Source organism: Dicentrarchus labrax, unplaced genomic scaffold, assembly GCF_905237075.1.
Source record: "Dicentrarchus labrax unplaced genomic scaffold, dlabrax2021, whole genome shotgun sequence".
NCBI classification, from domain to species: Eukaryota; Metazoa; Chordata; class Actinopteri; family Moronidae; genus Dicentrarchus; species Dicentrarchus labrax.
The window spans coordinates 2,886,482-2,898,589 of NW_026136707.1; the positions used below are offsets into that span (position 1 = coordinate 2,886,482).

The window sequence follows — 12,108 nt, forward strand, 5'->3', positions numbered from 1 at the left end:
AAAGAAGAGATGTTTTCACCCCAGGCCCAAACTCCCTGCTTTCTTTGTTTTATTTTTATTTATTTATTCTGCTTGTTTAGTTACTAAAACTATGTTAGATATATTCTGGTTCAATTGTGGAGCTAAAGTCTCAGCAAAGACTTCAGAAAGACCTACGGCTGACACAGACTACAGTCAACCATGAAGATAAGAGAGCTGGATACGGTGGCTGCTTGTGGTACTGCAGCCAAAAAAATCCTTATGGCCCATAAAGCATTTTCCCCTTAGACCATCATTATTAAATAAACAGCTGTAAATCTGTTGGTATAAAACTTTATACTTTCTAGTTGTAAAACTTCACCAGAGCTTAGAAAAGAAATTTCTATGTGTCACCATCACCATGTAAAGTGAAAAGTGTTCAAATGACAGGCATCTTTGAATCTATCATACTTCCATACAGTAAACAGACATATCAGGCGAGTCCACATTCATTGGTTACTTGAACATTAAAGTTGAATGTTGTGCAGTCACCACTCACTAAGACGCTGGAAATGCTTCATAACAATAAAAACCATATTCCTCATATGTTAAATTTCAAAGTAAAGTTGGGGGTTGCAATAGTGACATTTGGTGTCCTATCACAAGGAATGAAGTAAAACTTAGTCTGCCAACTCCCATAATCCCATCCCAATTCCATAATATATAAATTGACTTCACAAGGGCAGAACTGTTATCAGTTATCTACTTGCAGTGTCTAATCACTTGCTCCTTTACTGTTTTAACACAGTTTTGCGATAAAACATTCAGCTTTTAACACAAAAGCTGAACATTTCTGTCATTTCTCATGAATTTATACATTGTTGAGACACTGAAATTTTAAATATTTTCAGTAGACCAGTGGCCACTTTTCTTTAAATCTTTATGGCTAATGTCGGTTTTGATTCATATAAACATTGTATTTCTTGCGTAGAGGTGTATGTCCTGAGTACAAGGCAGAGTATTCTTCAGGGTCCTTGAATTACTTTAATGTTCTCTCTTTTTATTTTCAAACCAACAACAAATTTCCAAAACCCTGGAAATAAGCCTTCCTTTTTCTTAAAAAAAAAAAAGAAAAAAATGGCTCAGAAATCAAATCACAAAACTAAATAAACCTACAGTGCATTTGCAGAACCTTTGCGTGTCCTCTTCATGAACACAGACAGTGTAGCTGCTGAGGAGCTCAGCATGACGAATGGACAGGCTTCATATTTAGCATGTGTGATTACCTTGAGGAGATGCGTTCACCTTTGGAGATGAACAAATGTGGCATCTATGTTTCCATCAATATTTAACGTCTCCAATACGTCTCCACTAGCGCCAGGGAGTAATTGCAGGCCTAATTGAATTTGCTTGGCTAGTTTGACATCATGGATCAGTCACACTGATGACACACAGCCTCCTAATAATCCCATTTGTACTCATTATCATATTTTACCCTGGCCTTAGTACAACATTTAGCCAACTAGCTGCTTGTTGCTCGAACATGCAGATATGCAGGAGAAAAGGTCTAAAGGGAAATGAAGGCGGTTTCACATAAACCTAAGCCTGTCATTTGATGGTTACCGGTGGTTACAAGGGATGGGCTACCATGATGGAGAAATGCCAACAAGAAGGAGGGACTGTGAAGTTAAAGAATTTAAACAAAAGGGGTGTTTGGGTAGTCGTCGTCATGTTATCAGTCTAACATATCGTGATGATGGTAAGCAGAGACTTTCCAGATCTACATGCAGGACACACAGACTGCATCTCTGTTGTTTTACCCCATTTTAAGGCCTTTGTGAAAAATGATTGAGATATTTTAAGAAAATTATTCTGTCTGTTATTTGAATTCAATTAATAATTCAAGAGGGGGAATGGGTTTAGGATCTCTCTATTACACACTATCCTTGCCAATTCAATAATGCATGATTATAGTTTTTCAAGGTAGCAAAGATTTTGTTGGATTTGTCCAAAGGGTTCTTGTTCATTGGAAGTATATTGCAACTTATCACATAGGAGTCATTTTCCTGCAGCTGGAAGCTCTTTCTCAGGAACTTCAGTGACAATGGAAGCAAAGTGTCTCGGGGGGAAGTGAACACTTTATTTCACTCTTAAGTCTGCGAAAAGTATGTTTTTGTCTAAATGAATGAAAGGAATAATGAGCAACTGCAGTGTTTCTGATGAGTTTTTAACAAGCTTAAAGTACTATGAAGCTCTCTTAATACGTTAAAGCACTGGAAGCTTTAAGTTAAATAAAATACTACTAATAATAATACTAGTATTCAAACTTTTCCATTGGACTAGTGAGAGGCCTATACAACAACAACAATAATGACAATAATAATAAGACTTGAAACATCTGATTACCTGTAAAATATAGAGATCAAATAACAACAATAGTGCAATAAGATGAAAAGCAAGTGTTCAGTTATGTCTTCAGGAATCAGTTGTGGGCTCATCCTGCATCTGAATAATATTCCAACACAAAAATACACAGAACAGATGTGCAGCATCTTCTTTGTTTGTTGTTTTTAATCAGCAGCTTTTTTAACAGTTAAACAACCTTCCTGGTTCCTTTTCCAGATGTGGACTGTAACTAATTACTGCTGATACCTAATTCATTTTATCATATTAACAGATATATAAATTAAAATCTCTCTCTTTAATGTTTCAAAGACAAACTGATAGTTGGTATTGGGAAGTGAAGCAATTATATATGCAATTTTTTATTGACATATTAGTTTGTGATTCTGTAATGAGTTAATTTATGGATGAACAATATTCTAGTTTTTAAGGCTGGAGTATGATTTAACATCAATAAAAATGAAAGTATCCTCCAGAAACCCATCTGACTCTCTAACAACAACTGCATCTTGCAGTTATTTTAATAACCCCCAGGTAAATATACAAAATACTAAAACAATAAACTAAATGCAGCAATATGTATTGTGTACTGTTGGAATAATAGCCAGAATATTATCTGAAAAATAAAATAATGTACTAACGTTATATATCTAGACTGCATCTTACCCCTTTTTTGTGAATTCAAATTGCTTTTCTTTTTATTGTTCTCGTGCACCCGTTGTCCTTTGCTCTAGGTTTCAAAGTCAAAATAAATAAATGAGTAACATGTAATATTACAGCACAACTTGGAAAAAGAAAAATGTCAAATGTTGAATGATTTGGTTTTTAATCTGACAGCAGTAATGGCTCCCCTCTTCCCTTATGAACCAAATCTATACATTTTGTCACTGCTTTGACCTTAAAGAAACTGAATATTTAATCAGCTTTAATTACCAAGCAAACACCATCATGTAGCTTTTCTTAATTATGAAATGAGGAGATTTTGTTGATGAAAGGCAGGGGTCATACACTCGCTCTCTCCTCCTTCATTTCTCTTCTATTCATCTTCTGTATTTGCACCTTGGGGTGATTACCAGGGTGAAGGTGTGAAGATTTGACACTCGGCAGATAGATTCATTTACTGCCACTGCCGGACCTGGAGGTGATAATGAGGTTGAGGATTAAAAGCAGACAATCAGTCGGCCCGTGACGAGGGCTGCGCCACCTCCTCCCCCATCGCCACTCCTCCTCGACCGCCTTGTTAAAATATACTACTCCTTCCCCCCCCCCATTTTTTGCTGATCTCCCATGTAATTACACACTAATCTCTGACTCTGAGGGAAAGAGACAGATAGTCTCTAGAAACAAGGAAAGAGAGGAAGAGGAGGACGAGACAGAGAGAGGGTTTAGAAAATGAAAAACTTTGCACAGTTATACAGTTTTATTCTTTTATGGTCATTTTTTTATTTGTTTCATGATCTTCAGATTGGTATATCGTCTATTTCATATTGTTCACCAGTTTTGCGTATGTGACTGTAGCAAATTAACAAAAGGCTTAAGACATATATCGATATCCAACTATCAATATTGCACGATTTTTACACAATGTCCACAAAAAAGTCAATTAGGGGTTGTTGTTTTTTTACGTTTTTAAAATTCTCGCTCTCTACAATATCTGTAGATGGGGAAAGATGGAGAGATGGGCCCCCAGTAGCCAAATGGTTAATGTGCATACCATATAAACACAACGCCCACTTTATTTCCGGCTATGGACGTTGTACTGCAAGTCATACTCCTCACTGTCTCACTGTAGTGGCTTTTTGTCAAAAAAAATCAAAACTTACAATCATAAGCCACTGATGCTCCATCTTAGTTGAGTTGTACTCAGGAAATTAAAAAGTCCATTGTCCAGGAAGGATTCACATTTAAGTTGATTTATTTCCCCGTTCAACAGCACACATATAGGTTAATCATGCTGTTCACCAAACAAGTGCTTTGTCTGGTGCTTAGGTACAAACAAAAATACAAACAAAAGCAAAAATAACAAATAATAATATTAAATAATCAGAATCAGAATTAAGAATTGGGTTTATTGCCAAGTAAGTTTACACATTAGAGGAGTTTGCCTTGGTGCAATGGTGCATAAGAATCACAAGAAAACAAGTAATTTTTAAATATAAATAAAGATAGAGAGATCTAAAGCTGTACAAGAATGTAATTAACAATGTGCAAGATAGAAAGACCAACAGAAGTGCAATCAGATTAATGAAATAGTTCCTACACCATGATTCCTGTCTGCCTTTCCACTGTCAACTATCCACTAAAGGTGATAAATGTTAGATAAAGAAAAGGTTTGAGAGAGATTGTGGTTATAATAAATAAGCTATGATAAAGTTATGGTTAGAGTTAGGTAACTAAAACACTTAGGGAAAGTTAGGGAAACACAGTGGTTACATATTGGACACTGTATATTTAAGCCCACAGTGCATTGCACTCAGTGGTGACGCTACGCACCAGGATCACAAGGTATTGTAACAAGAAAAGGGAGAACTAGTCCCTCTGGACTCATCCAGCCTCACTCACTTTTGCCCAGCGACCAAGGCGAACCGGACCCACTAATAACTGATTCTGAACATACTTAGTTATTTAATGCAGGGACTTAAGGTATATACTAACTCGCCTCATGTCGCCTCAATGCTAACAAACTCATTTAAAATGCAAGCACTGGTAAATAATATTTTCACTGCATACTATCTACAGGATCCAGTTTTGTACCAATTATCTATGTCGCCCAGATCAAATTCAGAAAGGTGTGTCTTGGGTCTTTGGGTGGGGAATCGCCACTTTGAGTGACAGGTGGATGTCGTCACAGGCGGCCGTTTTCAGCAACCAGGCTTCATTCATCCCGCCTCAAGCTCCACCTCTTTGTCCATTTTTAGATTAGCCAGGAGCCAGGAGGACTGTTAAGATGGCGACGGCCACACCCGACCACACTGAGCTTCAGAAATCTATGTGTGACGTCATGGAGTGATGTCCATTTTTAATTTTACAGTCCAGGTTGTTCCTAGAAGAAACAAGATTCCTAACCGAAGCAGCTGTGGGTCACTCGCAGCCCCTATCGGTCGGTTAAGAAGGATGAGGAATCAGCAGTTAATGGTGGTTAAAAAAAAGAGCAAAATAGGTTTTTAAAAAATTGTGAATCACCACAACCATGAGACACCACAGGAGGTCATTGAGTATACAGTCATAAATGTACAGATACACAAACAAAACAAAACACATGATCCCAAAGTGATAACAAAACTGGGATCCATGCAGCTTTTTTGCTTTCCACACTAATCAGACAACATCAGATCTGTGAGGGAAAACATCTGATTTGGGACCTTTCAGCTGCAGCGTGAAAGCTTCTGTGGCTTCACCTGCAATGTTTGTTTATTCTGTGGCATCAATCATGGCGCCTTGATGTTCCCATGATATTTGCTCTGCATACCCAGATCTATTTTTGGTCCTGAGACATCTAACACCGTCAGTGCGCTCCTCCACAGCCGCTCTGCCCCCGTGCGCCCACAGGCTCTCGCTGTGCTGTGTAACCATCCTGAGTTAACCTTTCCTGAAGGCACAGGGAAGCCCAGGCATGGAGCACTCTTTAGCATAATGAGTATGTTCATCAAAGCCCTGCGATGTGCTGGATGGGGCCGCCGGATTCACCAACACACGCACCCATCAACACACCCATGCTAATGTGTGTGTACGCATGGCCGTGTGTGCGGGTTTCCCGCTGAGCTGGGAACAGGGCCACAGGTGATGGCACTCTAATTTACACATGCACACACACTCATTTACACACACACACATGCATGGTGGACCTCAGTCGCGGCCGCCCTCGGACCTCATTTGAGGATGAAATCGTTTATGTGACCAAAGTGTCATCTATAATTAATGACCACTTGTGTGTAATTTAGAGGGATCTCACCTGTGGCCCTGTCCCCAGCTCAGTGGGAACAGACACACACACACACACACACACACACACACACACACACACACACACACACACACACACACAAACACATAAACTCAAGTGAATGAACACCCACAAGACTCTACACATAAAGAAGAAGGGCTGAGCAATATGAAAAAAAAGTATTAACCTGATAAACTGATGATCAATATTATTTACAGTGATCATTGTGGCTCCCTGACATCTACATATCTGAATAATATGATAAAAGATCACGTTTTAAATAAAATCAGTAACTTAAGGGAGAAATTTACATGTGTCTTGCCTGCAGGCAGAACCCCCTGCCTGTGCAAGTACTAGTCAGAGTGCTATTGCTTCTCTGTCTAATTCAGGGGTCTCAAAATGAAATTATCTTGGGGCCACTGCTGGTATTATTCTCTCATCGGTTGGCCACTTCAAGTACTACAAGAAAATACAAAAATATTTAACAAAAAAACTGCATTTTCTGTACATTTTTATATCATCAGATCGGTACCTTTGACCTTTGCCTTTATTTTGCACCAAATAAATTACATTTTTTAAAATATAATTGTGTTTTTATTTTTATAGTATGAAGGGGTAGTTTAAATTGATATGAAATTATTTTAAAAAAGAATTATCTTGTGGGCCAGATTACATTATACTTTTAACATCATGTAAAAGGGAGGGGAAGGAAGCCAGCAGTTTGAGACCCCTGCTCTACATGGACAGAGAAGTTGTTTGTGTAAAGCCAGTCAAATTATTTGATATAAGACTTATTTGTAACAGCATAGGGTTTGTTTCAGAAGAGGGAGTGACACAATAAAGTGAGAGGTGTTTTTTAAAAAACATTGAGGGGAGATGGAACTTCTTTTTCCAGTCCTGAGTCGTGTCTTCCTCTCAGGATGTGTATCAACCACCACAAAGATACAGGTCAGCCTGTATCTGGGTAAAAAAAAGGTCTCACACCTGTTCGTAAAACCTTTCGTTAGTGAGCCCACAGTCCTGACTGAAGGCATTCTAAATAAGTGTGTCAACATTTTTACCACCTCAGAGCTTCTCTCCCCTTGATTTTTGCTGCAGGACAGTAAGAGGACGCTGTTCAGAGAGATTTTAGTGAATGCATCAAACCGAAACTGAACTTTGAACACGTTCATCGCTAAAGTCTTGTGTTGCACCTTGGCTTGCTGAATGTGCTAGCCAACAAACATCCACAGTGGAAAAGTACACAGCTAAAATGCTAAATAGCTAGGCAGCTATATGGCCATGAAACAGCTTAAAACCTGCCTGCAAATGCAAATGTTTAAATTACTGTAGCTGTCAGTTGTTCAACACACATGGTGAAATGTTTAATTTAATTAGAGGAATAGCCTTTAAAATTCAGTAACAGAACCAGCAGTTATTAATGATAATGTTAAGCTTAAATGTAAGGCCCTAAGCATTAAAGTTGGTTACATTATCTCTTATCATTAACTTTTTTCACATGATCTCATCAGCGCTGACACCAACTTTTACTGCTGAAACATAACATGATGTCAGATTTTAATGAATGTGTTTGCCACAGTTCCCCTCTCTAGAGGAGCAAGCAGTCTGTTTTTGAGCAGCCATGTTCCCAATATTGGAGTGGTTTTGGTGGCAATTACTGTGTTTTACAAGACTACTGGATACACTTTTGCAGCTCCTTTATGATCAATGTGGTAGACACCTGTGGTGCTCAAGTATAAGCGGGTATAGCTAATGGATGGATGGATGGATTTCCTGAATAGTGAATATTAGCAGAAGGAGAACCGGCTTCACAGACGTAGGAGAAGAGACATAAACTAATAAGAAAAACAATTTTAACTGTGTAAATAAATCAATAACTAATGAAGGCTAAATGTAAGATTAAATCAACTGTCAATAAATATAGATGTTTATACAAATTAGGGAGGGAATGTGATTCTTCAAAGATGAAAGCTGCCAAAAATAGACCTGCTGTGTAAAGATTGTGGAGTGGACAAAGACACAATGTCCACCAGTCACGCCTCCGTTGGATATTGGTGCACCGGTTAGGACTGCAGTGGAACGTCTCTGGCTGCAGCAACACAGTGGACATTGCATTAGTTTAAAAAAAGGTGGGCCTGAAATGTTAGGGACTGTGTTTCACAGTGGTCACCATTAAAAAACGGTGGTTGTTTGGCTCTGTCGGTTGAGGTTTAAATCAGCAGTGACTTCGCTCTGTTTGCAAAACTAAAATTTGTGAAAAGGAAAAATATTTGAGGTGTCAGGCTTTTCAGTTTACTGCTGTGTCATTGTAGCAGTTCAGTTTTCGTTTTTGTTCTTAACGGTGCTAGATATTTTTTTACTGGTATCAGTAGATTGTTTTTTTTAAAAAAGACCTAGGAATCATTGCAGTGCAACAGAAAGAAATACATTTTTCAAACTGCTTGCTGCATCTCTGAAGGCAAGACGATGCAACTCGGGTCATTTCTCAAGCTGCCAGTCGGAGTCGGAGCTCTGCAGGCGATGTCATGTTAAACAAAACAGTGCATTGATGCAATGCACAAAGAGTTGGTTATGTCAATGCGATATTTATCACCTCTGATCAAGAAGAAATTAGTGTGAAAATAAGGTCGTAGATCATCGTGGGTTAGATTAAGTGTCAGAGGGGGGAAAAATCAATGGCTCTGTGCCTGGCGTTCAGTGTGGCCAGTGGAAAGTGCATCTGAAGGTGCTGTGGCCTCAGGACAGCAATGCTACACTGAAGCTTATCGCCTCTGACATCCTTTAATATGGTGACCAGTCAGCAGATGGTTGATGAGCATGAGTGTATATTGTTCAGATTCAGGCTGTTGGTGCTACATTTGTCTTTCTGTTGCCCAGCTCACCTCCCTCTTTTTTTCTACTTGTTATCTTGGCATTAGTTTTTCTAAAGCCCTTTCTGTTGGTCTTTTCTCTCAGCCGCACAGTTTGTATATGTCCCCTTCTTTCAGTATTGTTTTACGATTTGTTTGTGCAAATAAATGACACCTCAGAAGCTCTGGAAACCTGAGCCATTGTTTTCTTTTGGTATGCCAGCTGTGACTACAGCTGATCTCACTTGCACACCGCTAAAGTTATTATTGCAGTACACTTTGCATTGATACACTGTAGGTAAAATCACAGCAGAGGCCTTGTGGCTACTCTGAGAATTGTAAACCTGCTCAACACAGTTTGTTTCCTGAAAACACAAATCGCTCCCACATGAAATATAATGAATGAACTTCTAAGATGTCCTGGAAGGATGCAGGAGCTTAAAGTCAGTTCAAGGAAATGGGCACTTTATGTTAACTTTTATTGCACTTACAAATAAAGTAAAGCAGCCTTAATCTACCTTAAAAGTATCATCTTACTCAAATGCACTCCCTATTAATCCTGGCCACAAGCTGGCCACTGTTGAAGACGCTCCTCACAGTCAGTCTGTCAGAGGAGTCCAGTGTTTAGCATCGGTCGGCAGATAACAAACGACAATCCGATCTAGCCAATGAGATGCTCCTAATTACCTAATGAACAGGGACATGAGGTGATTTGTTGCCATGGTGCGCTTGTTAGGTTAAGTGGTGGGAATCGACAGGATGCTCAGATGTTGTCTCTTACTGTATCTGTTCTTACAGAGTTCTTTAGTTTCCTGCTCCAGCTGTCCCAAGTGCAGTTTGAAAAAAATCCCCAGAGATTTCTGTTACTTTGTAGTCGATGTAGCCTAGCTTTCTGATGATGATAATTCTTTCAGGTAAACTCACCATGTGAAAGATATAGCAGTTTGGAAAATCCCTGAATCCACTGGTGTGAGGCTAAAGTGCCTCCCCCGATGTTACGTTGCCCTCTTATAACAGACTCCAGTTGGCCTGTTTTAAAAAGAGAATCATAATTGACACAGCTGAACCAGAGATAACGTATTTTTTTATTCCACACCTGGTGCCTACATTACCCAAAATGCAACTCAGCAACCTACAGTTCAGTTAGAGGTGTGTTGTGCTAGCAGCAACTGATTCAGCCTTGAGCCACTAGCCTCGAGCAGAGATGAGGCTACTGAAGTCTGGTGAGCTGATTTCCTTCTAAATGCACCCCCTCACATTATTTTCATTTTTAAACTTATGCACCAGCCACAAAAGATGTTACAACTATTTCCTTGTTTGCAGTAGTACTCCCCAAAACTGTAATCAGGCTTTAATGTGTAAATTCTTGTATGTTTGTAATGTATGTGTGTGAGGAGTATATCTGTGTTTATGATAGCTGATATATGTATGTTTCTTCTTTCCTCCTGTCTCTCTGTACTATAACGCTGAAATATTTTTGTTTGTGCAGATACGTCTTCTTCTCCGATCCTAGAGAGAATTCATGTCTTTTCTTTCCATTGACTTTGTATGCAGCCGTGTCACCTCCAAACCTTGCTTTGCGTTCAGTTTAAACACGGCTTCAGGCTCTTGAATGTACCATAAAACCAGCTTCAACAAAGCAACAACAAAGGCATCCAATTACACTGCCTGTACTGTACCTGGCTTCATTGTCTCAATCACCAACCACTAGTTTTGAATATGATTTTCAAAGTAGCCGCCTTCATTTGTTTATTTGCAAAATTGCCCAGGCTTGTGTTCATGTGTTCTCCTGGGACTACTGAACTGATGATGATGATGATGATGATGATGATGGGGGAGATGTAAGGACGTGTTGTTGTGGAAAGCCTCACAGCATGGCCCTGTCGCCCTCCTGCCTCTTCCCACCTCCCTCTGCTCCCATCCCTCTTCTATTGACCATGTTGCACATTATAAATCAACTGTGAGTTGGGCTACCTTGCAAGTACCCTAATGAAAGCTCATTTATAAAGTGGCTAAATGGTCCTGACAAAAGTCCTAATGAGGAAATCAATAATTCAGTGATTGTTACTCTTCTTATACTAATACGTCCCTCTTGTAGCGCTTTGATTCCAGCTAGGCGAAGGCCATTTTTTACTGTATTCAGTTCTGCGTGTCAGCACTGTTGTCGGTTTTTTTCTGTCCTTGAAGCTTTGAGATAAATTGCATGTTGTTGTTGTTGTTTTCTCGGAAAGATGAAAATCCTTTTTGTGATGTGCGGGATGCCATGACGCCACAAGTCCAGATCATATTACTCAAAGCGATGTTAGTGTCTGTTGCTGCCCTTTTTGCTTAGCTCAGAACCTAGCCAGGCCAAGCCACATGTTCTTGTATTACAGAAAAACAGTACACTAAAATATGTTTCTGAAACAATTTAAGTTGAGAAGTAGGCAATGCAGTAACAGAATCTTGATTTATACCCTACGCGGAACCAGAATTTGCAACATAGAGGCTAATCTAATCTGAGGGAACCCAGACACACAGCACCAGTAGCTTTAACAACACGCTGAAGGAATCAGAGATCACAATGAAAGTCTAGCTAGAATGTTGTAGTTTGCCAGAAAGATGAGTCAGCATTAATTGTCTCTGGTCCCTTTACCCATGAGGGGTAATGATGACACTTACATTAGGCTTACTTCATCGAACCGCTGACTGGCTCGAGGATTTGGTTTTGTTGATAACTGTCCTCTCTGGAGACGCCCCAACCTGCTGAAATTGGACAGCTGTTATCTGGGAATATAGATAGGTGTTTATGTCAAGTTTGACTTTAAGGAGTGCAATGCTCTTGTATTAAAACCATCTCCATCTACTATTAATTGCTTTGTCCAGGGAAGCAGACTCAGATTGTTTAATCTTGTGGTACTCTGTACTCCATCTGGTCCTTATTCACAACTTTTAGACTTTATCTCAGACCTTGCT

The 12,108-nt window shown here is 39.3% G+C and overlaps 1 protein-coding gene across 1 annotated transcript in view; it reads left to right on the plus strand.

Moving 5' to 3' along the window:
* Positions 1-12,108, plus strand: part of dgkb (diacylglycerol kinase, beta) — a 70,545-nt gene that overhangs the window by 43,406 nt on the left and 15,031 nt on the right. The window lies entirely within an intron of this gene.